The sequence below is a fragment of the Pristiophorus japonicus genome, chromosome 2, assembly GCF_044704955.1.
Source record: "Pristiophorus japonicus isolate sPriJap1 chromosome 2, sPriJap1.hap1, whole genome shotgun sequence".
Lineage (NCBI taxonomy): Eukaryota > Metazoa > Chordata > Chondrichthyes > Pristiophoridae > Pristiophorus > Pristiophorus japonicus.
In genome coordinates, this window is record NC_091978.1 from 366650700 (window position 1) to 366673399 (window position 22700).

The 22700-nt window shown below is 48.3% G+C and overlaps 1 protein-coding gene across 2 annotated transcripts in view; it reads right to left on the reverse strand.

Moving 5' to 3' along the window:
- The window catches only part of LOC139235027 (netrin receptor UNC5C-like), a 502551-nt gene that overhangs the window by 423794 nt on the left and 56057 nt on the right, over positions 1 to 22700 (reverse strand). The window lies entirely within an intron of this gene.

Below are 22700 nucleotides of genomic sequence, written 5' to 3' on the forward strand. Positions count from 1 at the left end.
TATCCTTAGACTGTGACCCCTGGTTCTGGACTTCCCCAACATCGGGAACATTCTTCCTGCATCTAACCTGTCCAATCCCGTCAGAATTTTATATGTTTCTATGAGATCCCCTCTCATTCTTCTAAATTCCAGTGAATATAAGCCTAGTCGATCCAGTCTTTCTTCATATATCAGTCCTACCGTCCTGGGAATCAGTCTGGTGAACCTTTGCTGCACTCCCTCAATAGCAAGAATGTCCTTCCTCAGATTGGGAGACTAAAACTGCACACAATGCTCAAGGTGTGGTCTCACCAAGGCCCTGTACAACTGCAGTAACACCTCCCTGCTCCTATACTCAAATCCCCTCGCTATGAAGGCCAACATGCCATTTGCTTTCTTTACTGCCTGCTGTACCTGCATGCCAACTTTCAATGACTGATGTACCATGACATCAAGGTCTCATTGCACCTCCCCTTTTATTAATCTGTCACCATTCAGATAATAATATGCCTTTGTGTTTTTTTGCAACCAAAGCGGATAACCTCACATAAGAAGTAGGAGCAGGAGTAAACCATTTGGCCCCTTGAGCCTGCTCCGCCATTCAATAAGATCATGGCTGATCTGATCCTGGCCTCAACTCCAGCTCCCTACCCGCTCCCCATAACCCTTGCTCCCCTATCATTCAAAAATCTGTCTATCTCCACCTTAAATATATTCAATGACCTAGCCTCCAAAGCTCTCTGGGGTAGAGAATTCCAAAGATTCACAACCCTCAGAGAAGAAATTCCTCCTCATCTCCATCTTAAACGGGCGACCCCTTATTCTGTAACTATGCCCCCCTAGTTTTAGATTCCCTCTTCAGGAAAAACATCCTCTCTGAATACAGCCTGTCAAGCCCCCTCAGAATCTTATACGTTTCTTGTGTGTTCACTGAACAGTTGAATTACTTACTACTGTATTGCAATCACATCAATTTATTTGTCACCTTGCATATTATCAGAGCTGCTGATATAAGGTATAAACTTGCTTTGTATTCCCTTGAGTTTGGCAGGCTGAGGATGATCTGGTGTTCAAAAGTGCTAAAGGGATTCAATTGGGTCAGTACAGAGAAACTGTGTTTGTTCTCCTTGGAGCAGAGAAGACTAAGGAGATTTGATAGATGCGTCTAAAATCATGAAGGGTTTAGATAAGAGTAAATGAAGAGAAACTGTTCCCAATGGCTGAAGGGTCACTAACCAATGGGACACACATTTAAGGTGATTGGCAAACAAACCAGAGGAGACAGGAAGAAAAAATGTTTTACGCAACAAGTGGTTAGGATTTGGAACGCACTGCCTGACAGGGTGGTGAATACAGAGTCAATAGTAGTCTTCAAAAAGGAATTGCGTAAATATTTCAAGGAGAAACAATTGCAGGGCTATGGGGAAAGAGTGGCGGGAGGGGAACTAACTGGACTGCTCTTCGAAAGAGCCGGCGCAGATTCGATGGGCCGAATGGCCTCCTTCTGTGCTGTACGATCCTATGATTCTATTTCCTTTGGTGGGGGAATCCAGAATATGGGGGGCATAATCTTAAAATTAGAGCTAGGCCGTCTAGGAGTGAAATCAAGAAGCACTTTTTCACAAAAAGGGTACTGGAAATCTGGAAATTCTCTCTCCCCCGAAAAGTCTGTGGATGCTGGGGAGACAATAAAAATGATCAAAACCCGCTAAGAGTTTTGTTCAGTAAAGTTATCAAGGAATACGGAGCAATGCTGAGTAAATGGAGTTAAGAGACAGATCAGCCATTACACGGGATATACGGCACAGAAACAGGCCATTTGGCCCAACCAGGCCATGCCGGCGTTTATGCTCCACTCGAGCCTCCTCCCGTCTTTCCTCATCTAAATCTATCAGCGTAACCCTCCATTCCCTTCTCCCCCATATGCTTGTCTAGCCTCCCCTTAAATGCATCGACTATTCGCTTCACCCACTCCCTGTGGTAGTGAGTTCCACATTCTCACCGCTCCCTGGGTAAAGAAGTTTCTTCTGAATTCCCCATTGGATTTCTGGGTGACTATCTTATATTGATGGTCTCTAGTTATGCTCTTCCCCACAAGTGGAAAAACTGTCTCTGTATCCACTCTATCAAAACCCTTCATAATTTTAAAGACCTTTATTAGATCACCCCTCAGCCTTCTTTTTTCAAGAGAAGAGCGACCCAGCCTGTTCATCCTCATGTAGACCCTCGCATTTCTGGATCGAACAGAATTGCGGAGCAGGCTCGAGGGGCTGAATGGCCTCCTCCTGTTCCATGTTCTTAATGTGAGCACAGAGTCATTAATCGTCTTAAAATACAATGAATAAAGTGGTGAGATTATTAATCAAATTTTGCTAAAACAGTCCTGCACTCCATTAATATTGTATGATCAGACAGAGCATGACAGTTAGATCCACTTTCAGTGCAAAGATATTCAAAAGAATTGAAGCTGTGATTCAATGCCCTTCAACAAACTTACATGTCTGGCACCCTACTGGTGATTATGTACAGTGTGTGAACAGTGCCTGACACAGCAAAGATGATTGAAGTCCTGCTGCCTGGGAACTCAAAGGTCCGTGACAAAGAGTTTGCACTGAATTATCGATCGAGACATATAAAGCCCTCTCCAGCTTCATTACTCTGCCATTTCTCCAAAATTGAGCAGGGCTCAGAGATTGGATGGGCACAGCACATTAAGACACTGAACTTTCAATACTGGGAGATCGCTACAAATCCAGCCCACACTCGATGGCTCCCTTCCACCCGACTGAGAGGCCCTGACGTGAAATGAGTTGAGCCCAGTTCTGAACGCTCCTGTTATACACGGGATATACGGCACAGAAACAGGCCATTGGGCAAAACCAGTCCATGCCGCCGTTTATGCTCCACTCGAGCCTCCTCCCATCTTTCCTCATCCAAATCGATCAGCATAATCCTCTATTCCCTGTGTTATGTATCTGGACTTGTATTTACTCTGTACAGCCACCACAGGACTCATTTCCCGGAATCCCAAGGGATCTCATAATCCCTTGGGAGTACAGGTATTTAAGAGTGCTTCACGGGTTGGAGAGGCACTCTGGAGACCTGCAATAAAAACTAAGGTCACACTTTACTTTGAGCTCACAGTGTTCAGTCTGACTCTTTCTCCATACAACACACCCTTCTTCCTCATGTGTTTATCCAGCTTCCCCTTAAATGCATTGATACTATTCGCCTCAACCCCTCCCTGTCGCAGCGAGTTCCACATTCTCACCACTCTCTGGGTAAAGAAGTTTCTTCTGAATTCCTGATTGGATTTCTTGGTGACTATCTCATATTGATGGCCTCTAGTTATGCTCTTCCCCACAAGTGGAAACATTCTCTCTGTATCCATTCTATCAAAACCTTTCATCATTTTGAAGACCTTTATTAGGTCACCCCTCAGCCTTCTCTTTTCATGAGAAAAGAGACCCAGCCTGTTCATTCTTTCCTGATATGTATATCCTCGCATTTCTGGTATCATCCTTGTAAATCTTCTCTGCACCCTCTCCAGTGCCTCTATATCCTTTTTATAATATGGTGACCAGAACTGTACGCAGTGCTCCAAGTGTGGTCTAACCGAGGTTCGATACAGGTTTAGCATAACTTCCCTACTTTTCAATTCTATCCCTCTAGAAATAAACCCTAGTGCTTGGTTTGCTTTTTTAGGGCCTTGCTAACCTGTGTCAAAACATTTAGTGATTTATGTATTTGTACTCCAAGATCCCTTTGTTCCTTTACCCCATCCGGACTCGCAATAAGTGATCTCCCTATTCTTCCTACCAAAATGTAATACAGGTTAGACCTCCCTCATCTGGGACTCCCTTATCGAGCACCACCCCTCGTCCTGCATGATTCCGGTGGCCGGAGGCGCATGCGTAGAACGCGGCCGAACTCCACCCCGACTTTGGGGCCCACGCCATCACTCGGCCCGCCTGGGGCACTGACCTCTTCCCTGCTCTTCCCCGACCTCAGCCCACCTCCCTTTATCCAGCAAAATCCCTTATTGGGCACAGGCCGGAACCCGAGGGTGCCGGATAAGGGAGGATCAATCTGTACCTCACATTTCTCTGTGTTGAACTTCATTTGCCAATTATGTGCGCATTCTGCATATACCCCGTGCAGGAGGGCTAGGAGGTCACACACGGTGCCTAATTCCAGTCCGTCTGGTAACCTGACACGAGCAGCCGCTTGACTCCTTTCACTGCTCGCTCTCGGGGACTCGCTAACACGCGGTCTGGGGTTAATCTACGCGGTTTACGCATGCCGCTTGTTTCTCCCTCCAGAGATCGAGCACAAAATCGAGGCCAACACTCCCAGTGCAGCCTTAGGACGGCACGAAGCCTTTTACAACATTTTGAAGTGCAGTCACTGTTGTAAATGTAGGAAACGCAGCAGCCAATTTGCGCACAGCAAGCTCCCACAAACAGCAATGTGATAATGACCAATCAGTTTTGGTGCTGTTCTTTGAGGGATAAATATTGACCCCAGGACACCGGGGAGAACTCCCTTGCTCTTCTGCAAAATAGCGCCGTGGGATCTTTTACACCCACCTGAGAGAGTAGATGGAGCCTCGATTTAACGTCTCATCCGAAAGACGGCACCTCCGACAGTGCGGCACTCTCTCAGCACTGCACTGGGAGTGTCAGCCTGGATTTATGTGCTCGAGTCCCTGGCGTGGGGTTTGAACCCCCAACCTTCTGACTCAGAGGCAAGAGTGCTGCCCACTGAGCCACAGTTGTGCGTCCCCACACAGCGCATCCCCAAATCTCAGCCATGCAATTGTAATAACATGTCATGACGAGGTCAGTCCAATCCCAGACAGGGACGGAAGGATGGAGGGAGGAAGGGTAAGTTGGGAGCCACTCTTGCACATTTCCACCACCCAGTTACTGGCTCTGCTTCTTGCTCACATCGCGTGTATTGTTTGCTGTGACTGTAAACTTCAAATGTACTTAATTAGTTGTAACAAGTTTTCAGGGGGCTCCGAGGAGGTAAAGGCACAATACAATTTTTAAAAAATTTCATTCACGGAATGTGAGCATCGCTGGCAAGGCCGGCATTTATTGCCCATCCCTAATTGCCCCTTGAGAAGGTGGAGGTGAGCCGCCTTTTTGAACCGCTGCAGTCCGTGTGGTGAAGATACTCCAACACAGTGCTGACTTTGTACGTAGCGGTTTGGTACTGAGTGGCTCGCTGGGCCATTTCAGAGAGCAGTTAAGATTCAACCACATTGCTGTGGGTCTGGAATTACTAATCTGGCACCAAGCTTATGGTCTACAGGGCTGTAGTGATACCTGCCCTCCTGTATGGCTCAGAAACATGGACCATGTACAGTAGACACCTCAAATCGCTGGAGAAATACCACCAACGATGTCTCCACAAGATCCTGCAAATCCCGAGAGGACAGACGCACCAAGGTCAGTGTTCTCGATCAGGCCAACATCCCCAGCATCGAAGCACTGACCACACTCGACCAGCTCCGTCGGGCGGGCCACATCGTCCACATGCCCCAGACACGAGACTCCCAAAGCAAGCGCTCTACTCGGAACTCCTACATGGCAAGCGAGCCTCAGGTGGGCAGAGGAATCGTTTCAAGGACACCCCCAAAACCTCCCTGATAAAGTGCAACATCCCCACTGACACCTGGGAATCCCTGGCCAAAGACCGCCCTAATTGAAGGAAGAGCATCCGGGAGGGCGCTGAGCACCTCGAGTCTCGTCACCGAGAGCATGCAGAAAACAAGCGCAGGCAGTGGAAGGAGCGTGCGGCAAACCAGACTCCCCACCCACCCTTTCCTCCAACCACTGTCTGTTCCACCTGTGACAGAGACTGTAATTCCCGTATTGGACTGTACAGTCACCTGACAACTCACTTTTAGAGTGGAACCAAGTTTTCCTCGATTCCGAGGGACTGCCTATGATGATGATGATAGGCCAGACCGGGTAAGGAAGGCAGATTTCCTTCCGTAAAGGACATTAGTGAGCCATATGGGTTTTTACGAAAATCCGGTAGTTTCATGTTCACCATTACTGATATGAGCTTTTTAATTCCAGATTTATTTAATTAGCTGAATTTAAATTCTCCGAGGTGCCGTGGTGGGACTTGAACTGACATCTACAGATTATTAGTCCAGGCCTCTGGATTACTAGTCGAATACAAGTCTTTCTCTTAATTTAACTCAGCCTGTAACCCCTCTGTTTGAGGTGATAGGTAGTGGTGAGTGCTTGTATGGGTAACTTTCTATTCATTGAAAACAAGTGAAGCCATTTCTCGTAGGCCCCAGATATGCTGAGCAGGCTGAGATACATTTCCCTCACCTCTGCCACTCCCGATGTTCCTATCATGTTGGCCTTCATAGCAAGGGGATTTGAGTACAGGGGCAGGGAGGTGTTGCTACAGTTGTACAGGGCATTGGTGAGGCCACACCTGGAGTATTGTGTACAGTTTTGGTCTCCTAACCTGAGGAAGGACATTCTTGCTATTGAGGGAGTGCAGCGAAGGTTCACCAGACTGATTCCCGGGATGGCGGGACTGACCTATCAAGAAAGACTGGATCAACTGGGCTTGTATTCACTGGAGTTCAGAAGAATGAGAGGGGACCTCATAGAAACATATAAAATTCTGACGGGGTTAGACAGGTTAGATGCAGGAAGAATGTTCCCAATGTTGGGGAAGTCCAGAACCAGGGGTCACAGTCTAAGGATAAGGGGTAAGCCATTTAGGACCGAGATGCGGAGGAACTTCTTCACCCAGAGAGTGGTGAACCTGTGGAATTCTCTACCACAGAAAGTTGTTGAGGCCAATTCACTAAATATATTCAAAAAGGAGTTAGATGAGGTCCTTACTGCTAGGGGGATCAAGGGGTATGGCGAGAAAGCAGGAATGGGGTACTGAAGTTGAATGTTCAGCCATGAACTCATTGAATGGCGGTGCAGGCTAGAAGGGCCGAATGGCCTACTCCTGCACCTATTTTCTATGTTTCTATGTTTCAGCAGGAGCGAGTTCATTGAAATTTACAGCACGGAAGGAGGCCATTTCGGTCCATCATGTCCGCGCTGGCCAACAAAGAGCTATCCAGCCTAATCCCACTTTCCAGTTCTTGGTCCGTAGCCCTGTAGTTTTCGGCACTTCAAGCGCACATCCAAGTACTTGTTAAATGTGGTGAGGGTTTCTGCCTCTACCACCCTTTTAGGTAGTGAGTTCCAGACCCCCACCACCCTCTGGGTGAAGAAATTTCCCCTCAAATCCCCTCTAAACCTCCCCCAATTACTTTTAAGCTATGGCCCCTTGTTGTTGACCCCTCTGCTAAGGGAAATAGGTCCGTCCTATCCACTCTATCTAGGCCCCTCATAATTTTATACACCTCAATAAGCTCTCCCCTCAGCCTCCTCTGTTCCACGGAAAACAAACCCCAGCCTATCCAATCTTTCCTCATAGCTAAAATTCTCCAGTCCTGGCAACATCCTGGTAAATCTCCTCTGTACCCTCTCTAGTACAATCACATCATCCTTGTAAAGCGGTGACCAGAACTGCACGCAGTACTCCAGCTGTGGCCTAACTAGTGTTTTGTACAGTTCTGCTCTTGTGGAATCTCCTACAAAACGCTGGAAGTCATTTACAGATGACACTTTATTAACAGTAGCTGGGATTTCATTTCAGCAGGAATCGCGGATGGATATTAATTCAAAGTAGTTGTCAGCAGAACATCAGCGTAGCATCCTCAATTATTTATTCAGCTCCTTTCCAAGCTTTTGTTAATGGTCTTTCTCTCTCTTGCTTTTGCTTTTCTGGTGACCTGCTTTCTGATCAATAGCAAACTACGTGAGACTAAGGGGTCCTGCTTCTGTTGGGTGGGAGGCTGGGGAGGAGGAGAAAGGGAGGGTTAGGTGTTTCAGGATTTGAAGCAACAATGAACTTTCTATTTAACTCATGCTCGAATGAAATTATAAGCGACAATATAATTTATAACAGCATATTCAGATTAGGTAGAAAGATAACTAATATCGAAAGTGGATATTTGCTTGTCTCGAGACCAACAAATGTCAGCCGTGGCTCAGTGGGCAGCTGTGGAGGCTGGGACATTGAATAAATTCAAGACAGAAATAGACAATTTCTTGAACGATGTGGATAAGGGGTTATGGGGAGCGGGCGGGGAAGTGGAGCTGAGTCCATGATCAGATCAGCCATATGAATGGTGGAGCAGACTCGAGGGGCCGTATGGCCTACTCCTGTTCCTATTTCTCATGTTCTTATGTACTCTTGCCTCTGAGTCAGAAGGTTGTGGGTTCAAATCTCATTCCAGAGACAAAATCTAGGCTGACACTCCAATGCAGTGCTGAGGGAGTGCTGCACTGTCGGAGGTGCCGTCTTTTGGATGAGGCGTTAAATCGAGGCCCCGTTTGCTCTCTCAGGTTGACGTAATAGATCTCAGGGCACTGCTTTAAAGAAGAGTTCTCCCTGGTGACCTGCTCAATATTTATTCCTCAACCAACATTGCTTAAAAAAAATCTTCACCTTGCTGTTTGTGGGAGCTTGTTGTACGCAAATTGGCAGCTGCGTTACAACAGTGACTCCACTCCAAAAAGTTGTCAATTGACTCCAAAGCGCTTTGGGACATCCTGAGGTTGTGAGAGGCGCTATAGAAATGGAATGGATTCAGATATTGCTGTGCTGATTTTGGTTTGTCCCTTGGAACATTCATTCAGATTTGAAAGGTCACAATTCAACTAAAACCAAAGGTTTAACTTTGAAAGAGCATTTCCAACTTTGTTGCACTGAATTAAAGTTAGCTATGTGAAGACAAAAAGACCAACATTAAATTGCATTTCTGTAACAGTGTTGCGACTCGGATTTATCGTGAGACATGCGATACAAATGCAAGTCTCTCTAACTGAATGCAAGAAACCAGCATGTAGTTTCTCATTAGGAGAAAGCACCTGCAACTTTAATATAGTGTCAGCTGTGGCTCAGTGGGCAGCACTCTCGCCTTGGAGTCAGAAGGTTGTGGGTTCAAATCCCACTCCAGCGACTTGAGCACAAAAATCTAAGTTGAGGGAGTGCTGCACTGTCGGAGGTGCCATCTTTCAGTTAAGATGTTAAACCGAAGCCCCCGTTTGCCCTCTGAGGTGGATGTAAAAGATCCCATGGCACTATTTCGAAGAAGAGCAGGGGAGTTAGCCCTGGTGTCCTAGCCCAATATTTATCCCTCAATCAACATCACAAAAATCCAGATGATCTGGGTCATTATCACAGTGCTGTTTGTGGGAGCTTGCTGTGTGCAAATTGATGTTTCTTGCATTACAACAGTGACTGCACTCCAAAAGTACTTCATCGGCTGTAACAGCGCTTTGGGATGTCCTGAGGTCGTGAAAGGCGCTATATAAATGCAAGTCTTTCTTTCTTTATTCCTTTAATAATCGCGTGGATTCTGGATCAGGCTGATTCCTGTGCATGTGATGAAAGGTGAAAACCTACCCTTTTATTTCATGAAAAATATCGCATATAATGGAAGGCATTTATGCATCAAGCAGTTATTTCCAGACAGGTTGCTCGCTCACATTCCCTTCCCTGTTCTCATTAGTCTTCGACATCTAATCTAAATAGCAAACTCCCATTGATCTGACAGTCAGGCAGAATGAAGCATTCGCTCCATGAAGTGAAAATACCAGGGCCCAGAGATAAAAATCAATTGCGGAATGAAGGCTTTCATTGTTTTAGGGCCTGTAACTGCTTTGGCTGTCGTTCCTTGTGAATACCCATTGGAATGTAGCAATGTTAATGTTTCCACTCTTGTGCACTGCGACGTGAGTCTGGCTCCCCCGGTCACCTCGACACACGCCGCTGGAGGCCACAACGGCCACCTCATCCCTGCTCGATCGCACCCTCGAAGTGTTGGAGGAAAGTGATCCTCCGAAGATCTCCGATTTGAATCGCTCCACCATAGGCAGCAGTGCCTTCAGCTGCCTGGGGCCCCACGCTCTGGAACTCCCTCCTTAAACCTCTCCGCCTCTCCTTCCTCCTTCAAGGTGCTCCTTAAAGCCCACCTCTTTGACCAACTTTGGGCCAGCTCTGGCCTCTTGAGCATCCCTCCCACTTCCTTCACCCCACCATCGGCGGCCGAGCCTTTAGCACCTGGGCCCCAAGCTCTGGAACACCTTCCCTAAAAATCTCCGCCTCTCTCTGCTCCTTTATGAGGCTCCTTAAAACCCAACTCTTTCACCAAGCTTTTGGTCACCTCTGCTAATATCTGCTCACGTGGCTCGGTGTTAAATTTTGTCTGATAACGCCCCTATAAAGCGCCTTGGGATCTTTTGCTATATTAAAGGTGCGGTATAAATACAAGTTGGTGCTGCGTAGATTAAAATCGGGTGGGGTGGTGTGTTGGGCGGGGAGGCTATTTTGCTGCTGTGTCGCGATCTAATTGGATCGTGCGCGTGGCGATCTCTTACTCGTAATTACAACCAAGTGGGTTTCACACTCCCGCCATTGGACAACTGACACATCCACCCTCCCCGTGCCCCGCCTTCCCGCACCCATTGGAAGGTGAACAGCCTCTTCACTATCTGCTTCGATGATTCTTGACTCTCAATCAAACACAAAAGAAAGTCTTGCATTTCTATGGCGCCTTTCCCAACCACCTAACGTCTCAAAGCCAATGACGTACTTTTTTTTTTTGGCGGGCAGTCACTGTTGTAATGTGGGAAACTCGTCAGCCAATTTGCGCACAGCAAGCTCCCACAAACAGCAACGTGATAATGACCCAGATCATCAGTTTTGGTGATGTTGATGCAACGGATAAATATTGGCCCAAGACACCGGGGTTAACTCCCTTGCTCTTCTTCGAAATAGTGACCATGGGATCTGCCTGGGCCCTGAGCTCTGGAACTCCCTCCCTAAATCTCTCTGCCTCTCGCCTTCTCTTTCCTCCTTCAAGGCTGTCCTTGAAACCTACCTCCAAGCTTTTGGTCACCTGCCGTAATTTCTTCTTGTGTGGCTCGATGCCAACTTGATTTGTTTTGTCCTTATAACTCTTCTGCTGAAGCGCCTTGGGACGTTTTACAACATTAAAGGCGCTATATAAATACAAGTTGTTGTTTTACATCCACCCGAGAGAGCAGACGTTGCCTCATCAGTTTGAGGGGCCACTTGGGCAGTTGCCTCTCCGGTAGTGACACTGGGGCGGCCCGGCATTACCCCTGTTGGTTTATTTAACCAATAAACCAATACGCTGTGTAAATTTACAATGGACGCAATTTTCCCCAAAGCATTTTTTTTGGCGTACTTGAAAAGTTACGCCCGATTTTTTGGGAGGCCCAAGTACGCCCCCCAAAAAAATTCCAAGTTTCCCCGTTGGATTTCTTCGTTTTGGCCTGGCCTAACCCGACCTTTAGTTTTGGGGTGGAGCCTTGATCAGCGCCAAAAAGATTGGGCTGCTGTGGTAACCAGGGAGACAATGCGAGCTGAGGCTGGAAAGTGAAACATACAGCCAGCTCCCAACACATTAAAAGAATTGAAAAACAAATAGCACCAACTTAGCTCCAACCTCGCCCGAAGGGCTTGTCGGTCCGGTCCCATTCTTGGTCTCCGGATTCCCTCTTCCCCTCCCTCTTTCGCAATTCTCACAGTGTGTCCGGGCATCTGCTGCGCCGATTTCCTTAACTTCTCGGGATGGATTTTCAGGACAGGCCACATACGCCGGCCTAAGCACAACTGGAGTAACTCTCAGCTGCCCAAACTTCCCTAAATGGCCAGAATTGGCGCGGGTGGCTGGTTACGGCCCCCTTTGGCTGAAAAAAAAAACTGACCGAAAAAAATCGTAACTAACTGAGTTACAACTGGTGCAAATTGATCGGGGAAATTGTGGTTTTTCCAACTTAGGCCAAAAAGAGCGACCTGCTCCAAAAAAAAACCGGCGCAAATCACTGAGGGAAATTGAGCCCTAAGCAGTGCAGATGCCTTTGCGCAGTTCAGTCGGAATATTTAGTGGCTCAGTTTTGTCAGGCCCCGCCCCCCCCCAGGTTAGGTAAGCCCGGGCTCGAATCCTTGGCCCATGTGATACTGAGCTCAGAAGTCAGTCTGGTGACTGTGAGCAGCAATGCGGAATTCGGCAACCAGCAATCTCACTTCATTTTTATGGAGATTGGTGGGAACTGTCGATTTTCAGAGAATAAAGCAAGCATGAATTCAAAAGGAGTGGAGCAGCTCATCTCAATGCAACGATTTCCATGTTGCCGTCGAAAGGGAGATAACAAGTGATATATAATGGAATACAAAATGGAATGAAGAGAGCTCACAAAAGGGGCCAGCCTGTGGAAGCTGTGTTTTTGCATGTTTGGTTCATAAATTATTAAGGCGAGTTAACCTGCTGGGTAAGCCCCTGGTGCCTGAATGGCAGGCAATGGTGCCAGGCGCACAGAGTAACGGGCTAAAAGGTCCCGCTCAGCCGTGGCCCAGTGGGCAGCACTCTCGCCTCTTGAGTCAGAAGGTTGTGGGGGTCAAGTCCCACTCCAGGGACTTCAGCACAAAAATTCAGGCCGACACTCCCAGTGCAGTGCTGAGGGAGTGCTGCACTGTCAGAGGTGCCGTCTTTCAGTTAAACCCAGGCCCCCCCCGCCGTCTAATCTCTCAGATGGACATAATAGATCCAGCGTCCACTATTTCAAAGAAGAGCAGGGGAGTTATCCCCGGTGTCCTGGGACCAATATTTATCCCTCAATCAACATAACAAAAAAAACAGATTATCTGGCCATTATCACATTGCTGTTTGTGGGAGCTTGCTGTGCGCAAATTGGCTGCTGCATTTCCCACATTACAACAGTGACTACTCTCCAAAAGTACTTCATTGGCTGTAAAGCGCTTTGAGACGTCCGGTGGTTGTGAAAGGCGCTATATAAATACAAGTCTTTTGTTCTTTTTTTATTCCCGTTTGCGGGAACTTGCTGTGCACAAAATTGCTGTCACTTTTGAGGACATAATAGTCATTGAACAATTAGTTACTTGGAAAAAGTAAGAGTGAGAAAGGGTGAGAGAGGGAGAGAGAGAAAGAGACAAAGACAGAAAGAAAGACAAACAAACAGAGACAGACAAAGTTGTAATTATATAACGATTTTCGTGACCTTCGGACATTCCAAATTGCTTTACAACCAACAAATTAATTTTGGAATGTAGTCATTGTTGTAGGGAAATTCTGACAGCTAATCTCCACACAGCAAGGTCCCACACATTAGATACATGACCAGATAATCCGTTTTAGTGATGTTGGTCGAAGGTGCAATACTGGCCAGGATACTGGGGAAAACTCCCCTGCTCTTTTTTGAAATAGTGCCATGGGATCTTTTACGTCCACCTTGGTGGGCAGACAGTTTGACATCTCATCCGAAAGACGGCACCTCCGACAGTGCGGCGCTCCCTCAGCACTGCACTGGGAGTGTCAGCCTGGATTTTGTGCTCAAGTCCCTGGAGTGGGGCTCGAACCCACTATAAGAAGGGTTAGGTTCTGAGGAGTGATGACATAAACTCGGCCTGTATTCTCTGGAATATAGACGATTAGGGGGTGATTTAATTGAGATTTTTAAGATTTTGAAAGGAATTGAGGGTAGATAGAGGGAAACGATTCCTGTTGGTGTTTGAGTCTAGGACGAGGAACCTCTTACAGAAGGTAGGTACTGTAGGAAATTCAGGGTCAGAGTGATCTCCCAGACTAGTTTCCATCGCCTAGATAATTGGCCTGGGTTTTCAACCTGATTTTTTTTGCCTCTACCAGGGGATGACATGGTTTCGGGATGGGGTGGAGTGTATACGTTGTGATACACAAGGTATCACAATTGCTTGGGACAGGCTGGATGGACCAGGGGGTCTTTACCTGTCCGTCATTGTTCGTAACCTTAAAATCTGAACCAGGCCATTCAGGAGAGAAGTTAGGGAACACTTTCATCACGCAAAGTCTGGAATTCTCTCCCATAACAAGCAGTAGGGGTGGGCTCAGTTAATCATTTTAAATCCGAGATCGGTATTTTGTTGGGCAAGGCTATTACGGGTTACGGAACCAAGGCGGGTAGATGGAGTTCAGACACAGATCAGCCGCAATCACACTGAATAGCGGAACAGGCTCGAGGGGCTGAATGGCCTCCTCTTGTCCCTATGTTCTGACTCGGAGGCGAAAGTGCTACCCACCGAGCCACGACTAACAGTTAATTGCAACTGTAATTGATGTGCTTCATGGATTCTTTGCTTAAGAATTCATAGCAACACATGGCTATTAAGAATCAGTTGGTTTACTAACAAAGGTTTAACAATCACCCACAACCAGTTCATCCACCAGGCTCACAATCACCTGCCTCATAACGGATGACCTAGACCCAACTGGCTGGGGTTTTATTGAGTCTTGTGAACATTCATCATCATCGTAGGCAGTCCCTTGAAACGAGGATGACTTGCTTCCATGACGAAAAGGGATGATTTCACAGGTGTTTCAATGAAGGATATAATATTCCAGATCTCGAACTACATGTTGAAGGGTGGAAGATGCCTGTGCGTGGATTTTTTTAACGTGGGGTGACCGTTGCACCTCAGCCACCAAACGGACTCGACAGAGCTCGGTCTTGGTCCAGTGGCAAGGGTTAACCAGGATGACTGGAGACCAGCTCTGCTGCACGGACCTAGTGCGCTCACATATCGCAGTGTGGGCTGGCCCGTGCTGCCCCGGGCCCTCGGCTCTTCTGGGCCCCGAACTCACGCCTCTCCTGGGCCCAATCACATCCATCTCATCATCATCATAGGCAGTCCCTCAGAATCGAGGAAGACTTGCTTCCACTCCCAAAGTGAGTTCTCAGGTGGTTGAACAGTCCAATACGAGAGCCACAGACCCTGTCACGGGTGGGACAGACATTCATCGAGGGAAGGGGTGGGTGGGGCTGGTTTGCCGCGCGCTCCTTCCGCTGTCTGCTCTTGACCTCTTCACGCTCTTTGCGTTGAGACTCGAAGAACTCAACGCCCTCCCGGATGCACTTTCTCCACCGCGGGCGGTCAGTGGTGATGTCGCACTTTACCAGGGAGGCCCACCTTTGGCTCGTTTACCATGAAGGAGCTCCGCATAAAGCATTTGTTTAGCGAGTCTCTTATCTGGCATGCAAACTATGTGGCCTGCCCAGCGAAGCTGATCGAGTGTGGTCAGTGCTTCAATGCTGGAGATGTTAGCCTGGACGAGGACATCCATCTACGAACTCGCGTCTCTCCTAATGTGAACATTACGTAGCTGGCTAAGCCACTCACAACGCAACAGCTCCACAAACCTGTGAGCATACTCACAGGTGCGTACATTACAGCAACCAAAAGATGCAACGAAATGTTTGGAGTGTGAGCACGACAGTTTATTTTCACTTCACGTCTCAATCCACATCACACAGAGTTGGAATTGTAACGGCGATAGCATCAGTGAGTCTTGGGTAAAACATGCACTGGAACCACACAGCTGCTGGATTTGGATGCCAGTAGCAAAATCCAACAAACGATGGTTTCCTTTTACCTCTAAGACACAACAACCAGTGTCAGCTGTGGCTCAGTGGGCAGCACACTCGCCTCTGAGTCAGAAGGTTGTGGGTTCAAGTCCCATTCCAGGGACTTGAGCACAGAAATAATCTAGGCCGACACTCCCAGTGCAGTGCTGAAGGAGCGCTGCATTGTTGGAGGTGCTGTCTTTCAGATAAGATGTTAAACCAAGGCCCTGTCTGCTCTCTCAGATGGGCATAACAGATCCCATGGCCCCTATTTCGAAGAAGAGCAGGGGAGTTATCCCTGGTGTCCTGGAGCCAATATTTATCTCTCAATCAACATAACAAAAACAGATTAGCTGGTCATTATCACATTGCTGTTTGTGGGAGCTTGCTGTGTGCAAATTAGCTGCTGTGTTTCCCACATTACAACAGTGACTACACTCCAAAATTACTTCATTGGCTGTAAAGTACTTTGAGATGTCCTGTGGTCATGAAAGGTGCTATATACAATGCTAGTCTTTCTTTTATAAAACACTAAAAGGCAGTCCACCTTCTTAAGGCCTGGGTAAGTAATGTGGCCTGGTCAACTCCTTCACATCCGAGTATAAAGATCAGACCGTCGATAATGACCCTCTCCCTCCCTCCCTTTTTGGTTTGTGAAATGAGAAACTCATGTTCTGGTCTGCACAATGAATCAAGTAAGTCAACACAGAGAGTGGGAGACATGTGTGAAGCAGGCATTCTCTGCTGGAGTGCTGATAAGGAGGAAAGAGGCACTTGATCTGCCAGGCCTGATAGGCAAGAGGCACCTAATCTCCTGGCACCCTGTCAACGGGGAAGTTTCAATGACAGGAGCCTGTGAAGGAATGGCTCACACTCGGGCTTATCAGCAGGATCAAATCAAAGGCCCGGAGGCTTTTAATGTCCCACACTCACTTCCAGAGCTTTGTGCTTGTAGAGAATGCCACTGACATTCTGTACCGCATCCAGGAGGAAAATTGGCGAGACTGGACTGTTTGATGCTAATAACTCTCGTGTTATTATTTGTTGTTCTAACGTAACTCAGGACAGCGTCTTTTTTTCCACTCCCGCCCCCCCCCCCCAGCCTCACCACCCCTTGAACCAGTCTAGTCTGGGAGGAGAGACCAATATAGCCAACGTTTAGTCCGTTCCTGCATTACTGCATGGAAATCTTTTGGGGGGAGAAATTCGCGCAGTTTGGACCTCCGGGGGGGGGGGGGGGTGCTAAAGGGGCACAAACAATTTCTCGATCCAGACATCGGACCGCGGGGGGAGGGGGGGGGGGGGGGCGGGGAGAGGGGGGGGCTACGTGAACCCGGGAAATTGCACAGGAGTTAGCGGACGGCCCCAGTCCGCTTGCGGTGACGATGATGTCATCGACGCGCGTAGTGAACCCCTTTTCACCCCACGGCGGAAATACCAGGCAGCCTCCCCGTGAGGCCCTCCCACCCCGTGCGAATGTCGGCACCAGCCCTCGCGGGTCATGAACCGCGCCGCGTTCCGCTGGAGGGGGCGAAAAGTAACGGTGAGGTGCACGCGCGGGGCGCCATTTTTTTTCTCTCTCCCCCCCCCCCCCCTGGCCTGGCTTCCGTTGTATATTTCCCGCAGGATCCGTGCCACCAAAAGGTGCAGCCCGGTGTTCCGCTTCTGTGCCGAGCTTCTGGCACGGCATCCCGCACACCCAAGGATGCTCCCCACCCTACCCCCCCCCATTTAACGGAAGGGGCGTGATCCAGTTCAGCGCACTGGATAATTCTCATGCTTGCCGCGTGGGTCCCGCCATCCCGGGAGCAAGAGGAGCGCCCAACACTCTGCTCCACTTCCTCTCGGGGGAGGTGCGCACAATTTGGCGATGGGGGCGGGACTTCTGCCGGGCGCAGGAAGTCCAGTCCCGCCCCGCCTTGGTTACCAAACAAGGCGCAATCGAATTCCAACTCCTTAATTGAGGTGTATAAAATTATGAGGGGTTTGGATAGAGGGGCGAGGCAGGACCTGTTTTCCCTCAGCAGAGGGGTCAAGAACCAGGGGGCATAGATTTAAAGTAATTGGTAGGAGGTTTAGAGGGGATTTGAGGGGGAAATTTCTTCACCCAGAGGGTGGTGGGGGTCTGGAACTCACTGCCTGAAAGAGTGGTAGAGGCAGAAACCCTCACCACATTTAAAAAGTACTTGGATGTGCACTTGAAGTGCCGTAACCAACAGGGCTACAGACCAAGAGTTGGAAATTGGGATTAGGCTGGGTAGCTCTTTGTCGGCCGGTGTGGACACGATGGGTCGAATGGCCTCCTTCCATGCTGTAAATTTCTATGATTGAACAGACTGGAGTGAAAGTCAGTATCGTACAAAGTCGGCACTATATAAAACCTGTAACCACCAGCCTGGGACCTTCTTTGCAATGTGAAAGTTTAAACACCGGGGAACATATCACCTATTGAGGGCCCATCCCGCCCGATTTCTGTGATTTCTATTGTCAAGTGTTGACAATAAGTCTCGTCTCTCGGTTGACAGCTAATCTCCTTCTTGCATTCGTACCCACACCCTGCAGGCCAGGGGACTAATGTTAACGCATCTCCTCTTTCCAAGGATCCAATTATTAACAGCATACCCAGGAACCTCGCAAATAACACTTTGCAAAGATGACCTGTACTCGGTCTGATTTTTTACGTACAGTGGTGGAGGGGCAGAAGTAAATGGTTTAAGAAACAGAGATGTTTGTGCGTTCCTGTAACTGGATTCGTCACCACGGAGTCTGGGCTTTGCAATTCCACCTCTGTCAGCTGAGTGACATAAGAACATAAGAAATAGGAGCAGGAGTAGGCCATATAGCCCCTCGAGCCTGCCCCGCCATTCAATACGATCATGGCTGATCCGATCATGGACTCAGGTTCACTTCCGTGCCCGCTCCCCATAACTCCATATCCCCTTATCGGTTAAGAAATTGTCTATCTCTGTCTTAAATTTATTCAATGACCCAGCTTCCACAGTTCTCTGAGACAGGGACAGTCACAACACGGAGCTCAGAGAACGATAGCGCCCGTCAGTTCTGACTGCGATGTGCAGAATATTAATTCTTCCAGCACCTCGCGTCCCATGTACAAAACTGCAAGTCCCCGATTGCACCTTTCAATTGAAGACTAAAGTCTGCTCAGGCCAGCTGTAGGAATCTCGCGATGATAAACACCAGATGAGTCAACTGGCCGGTTTCACTGCTGCAGAGCCGACGTGATTCTATGCCCCTCCTGATCTCGCGAACCTCAATTGCATGTGATCGCCCCTGTGCTCGCTGACCGACATTGGCTCCCAGCCCGGCAACGCCTTGATTTCTAAAATTCTCTTCCTGGTCTTTAACTCCTTCCCTGACTTAAGCCCTCCCTATCTCTGTAACCTCCTCCATTTCTGGAGCAAGCACTCTACTCGGAACTCCTTCACAGCAAACGAGCCAAAGGTGGGCAGAGCAAACGTTACAAGGACACCCTCAAAGCTTTCTTGATAAAATGCAACATCCCCACTGACACCTGGGAATCTCTGGCCCAAAGACCACCCTACGTGGAGGAAGAGCATCCTGGAGGGCGCTGAGCACCTCGAGTCTCGTCGCCAAGAGCATGCAGAAACCAAGCGCAGGCAGCGGAAGGAGCGTGCAGCAAACCAGACTCCCCACCCAACCTTTCCTCAACTGTCCCACCTGTGACAGGGACTGTAATTCCCGTGTTGGACTGTTCAGCCACCTAAGGACTCATTTTTAGAGTGGAAGCAAGTCTTCCTCGATTCCGAGGGACTGCCTATGATGATGAACCTCCTCCAGCCCCTACAACCCTCCCAAATCTCTGTGCTCCTCCAAATCTGGCCTCCTGCACATCCCCAATTTCCATCGCTCCATCATCGGTGGCCATGCCTTCAGCTGCCAGGGCCCCAAGCTCCGGAACTCCCTCCCTAAACCTCTTGCGCCTCCTTTAAGACACTCCTTAAAAATTACCTCTTCGACCAAGCATTTGGCCACCTGCCCTAACAGCACCTTATGTGGCTCGGTGTCAAATCCTGTTTGATAGTGCTCTTGTGAAGCACCTTGGGACGTTTCACTACGTTAAAGGCACTATATAAATACAAGTTGATGTGTGATTCAAAGTAGCAGGTAGTGATCTATATTAAAAGAGACAGGTATCATGGGTTACATGGAAAACCACCTTACATTTGAACATAGAATTGATGCAGCAACAATGATGACACTGTATTCTAAATACAATTGAAGATAAACGTGCGGAAATCATAAAGTGAAGGTTTCCTCCAACGGGGATACTTTTGTGAGGCCGTGCGAGGTTGCGTCAGATATTCCAGAGTAAGAATCCCGAACACAAAACTCAGCGCTCTCCAATCAGTGGCAGGAGCTTCCCAGAAGTTGCCTGGCAGAATCATAGAAGAACATAGCGGAGAAGGAGACCATTCGGCCCATCGTGCCTGTGCCAGCTCTTTGAAAGAGCTGTCAGGGTCAGCTGTGGCTCAGTGGGCAGCACTCTCACCTCTGAGTCAGAAGGTTGTGGGTTCAAGTCCCACTCCTGGGACGGGAGCACAAAAATCTAGGCTGACACTCCCAGTGCAGTGCTGAGGGAGCGCCGCACTGTCAGAGGTGCCGTCTTTCAGATGAGACGTTAAACCGTCTGCTCTCGCAAGTGGACGTAAAAGATCCCATGGCACCATTTCGAAGAGGAGCACGGGCGTTATCCTGAGGCTAATATTTATCCCTCAAACAACATAACAAAAACAGATGATCTGGTCATTATCACACTGCTGTTTGTGGGAGCTTGCTGTGCGCAAGTTGGCTGCTGCGTTTCCCACATTACAACAGTGACTACACTCCAAAAGTACTTCATTGGCTGTAAAGCACTTTGAGACGTCCGATGGTCAGGAAAGGTGCTATATAAATGCAAGTTTGTCTTTCTTTCTATCCAAACGGCAGTGTCGAGGAGGCGGTGGGGGGGTCCGGGGAGGCCTATAAAGGCCCAACGTCGGCGGAGGAGCGTTGAGGAGGTGGTGTGGGAGTCCTGGGAGGCCTACAAATACCCAACATCGGCGGAGGAGCATCGGCGGAACGGAGGAGGCGGTGCGGGAGTCCGGGGAGGCCTATAAAGGCCCAACAGTCGGAGGAGCGGTGAGTCAAGGAGGCCAGCCGGTGCAGGGTGAGAAAGCAAAAAAGAAGTAGAAAGAATTCGAAGGGTGACGTCACAGCCAAGGAGGTAATTGATTGGTGAGTAATTTTACTTTTCTTTTCCTTTATCGGTAGATAACCTTTATCATTGTTGTTGCCAAATTAAGTTAATCTAATGGTTAAGTCATGACAGAAGAGCTCGGACATGTGTCATGCTCCTCCTGTGTTATGTGGGAACTCAGGGATGCTTCCAGTGTCCCCGACGACTAAGTGTGTGGGAAGTGTATCCTGCTGCAGCTCTTGACAGACCACATTGGCAGCATCCGCGATGCTGAGGATGCCGTGAATAGCACATTTAGTGAGCTGGTCATGCCGCAGGTAAAGGTTACACAGACAGATAGGGGATGGGTGGCCAGCAGGAAGAGCAGTGGAAGGGAGTGCAGAGGTCCCCTGTTGCGGGGGGATGACTCATCAGAGGAGGGCAGCAGCAGCCAAGTCCACGGCACCGTGCGTGGTTCTGCTGCACAGAAGGACAGGAAAAAGAGTGGGAGAGCTATAGTGATAGGGGATTCAATTGTAAGGGGAATAGATAGACGTTTCTGTGGTCACAATCGAGACTCCAGGATGGTATGTTGCCACCCTGGTGCAAGAGTCAAGGATGTCTTGGAGCGGGAGGGTGAACAGCCAGCTGTCATGGTGCATATAGGTACCAACGATATAGGTAAAAAATGGAATGAGGTCCTACAAGCTGAATTTAGGGAGCTAGGAGTTAAATTAAAAAGTAGGACCTCAAAGATAGTAATCTCAGGATTGCTACCAGTGCCACATGCTAGGCAGAGTAGCAATTGCAGGATAGCTTAGATGAATACGTGGTTTGAGGAGTGGTGCAGAAGGGAGGGATTCAAATGCCTGGGACATTGGAACCGGTTCTGGTGAAAGTGGGACCAGTACAAACCGGATGATCTGCATCTAGGCAGAACCGGAACCAATGGCCCAGGGGGAGCGTTTACTAATGCTGTTGGGGAGGGGTTAAACTAATATAGCAGGGGGATGGGAACCTATGCAGAGAGACAGAGGGAAGTAGAATGGGGGCAGAAGCAAAAGATAGAAAGAAGAAAAGTAAAAGTGGAGGACAGAGAAACCCAAGGTAAAATTCAAAAAGGGCCACATTACAGCAAAATGGGGCAAAGTGTGTTAAAAAGACAAGCCTGAAGGCTCTGTGCCTCAATGTGAGGAGCATTCGTAATAAGGTGGACTAATTAACTGCGCAGGTAGCAATTAACGAATATGATATAATTGGCATCACAGAGACATGGCTCCAGGGTGACCAAGGCTGGGAACTCAACATCCAGGGGTATTCAACATTCAGGAAGGATAGACAGAAAGGAAAAGGAGGTGGGGTGGCATTGCTGGTTAAAGAGGAAATTAAGGCAATAGTAAGGAAGGACATTAGCTTGGATGATGTGGAATCGGTATGGGTGGAGCTACGGAATACCAAAGGGTAGAAAACGCTAGTGGGAGTTGTGTACAGACCAACAGCAGTAGTGAGGTTGGGGACAGCATCAAACAAGAAATTAGGGATGCGTGCAATAAAGGTACAGCAGTTATCATGGGCGACTTTAATCTACATATAGATTGGGCTAACCTAACTGGTAGCAATACGGTGGAGGAGGATTTCCTGGAGTGTATTAGGGATGGTTTTCTAGACCAATATGTCGAGGAACCAACTAGATGGCTGGCCATCCTAAACTGGGTGATGTGTAATGAGGAAGGACTAATTAGCAATCTTGTTGTGCGAGGCCCCTTGGGGAAGAGTGACCATAATGTGGTAGAATTCTTTATTAAGATGGAGAGTGATAGTTCATTCAGAGACTAGGGTCCTGAACGTAAGGAAAGGTAACTTTGATAGTATGAGATGTGAATTGGCTAGAATAGACTGGCGAATTATACTCAAAGGGTTGACAGTGGATAGGCAATGGCAAACATTTAAAGATCACATGGATGAACTTCAACAATTGTACATCTCTGTCT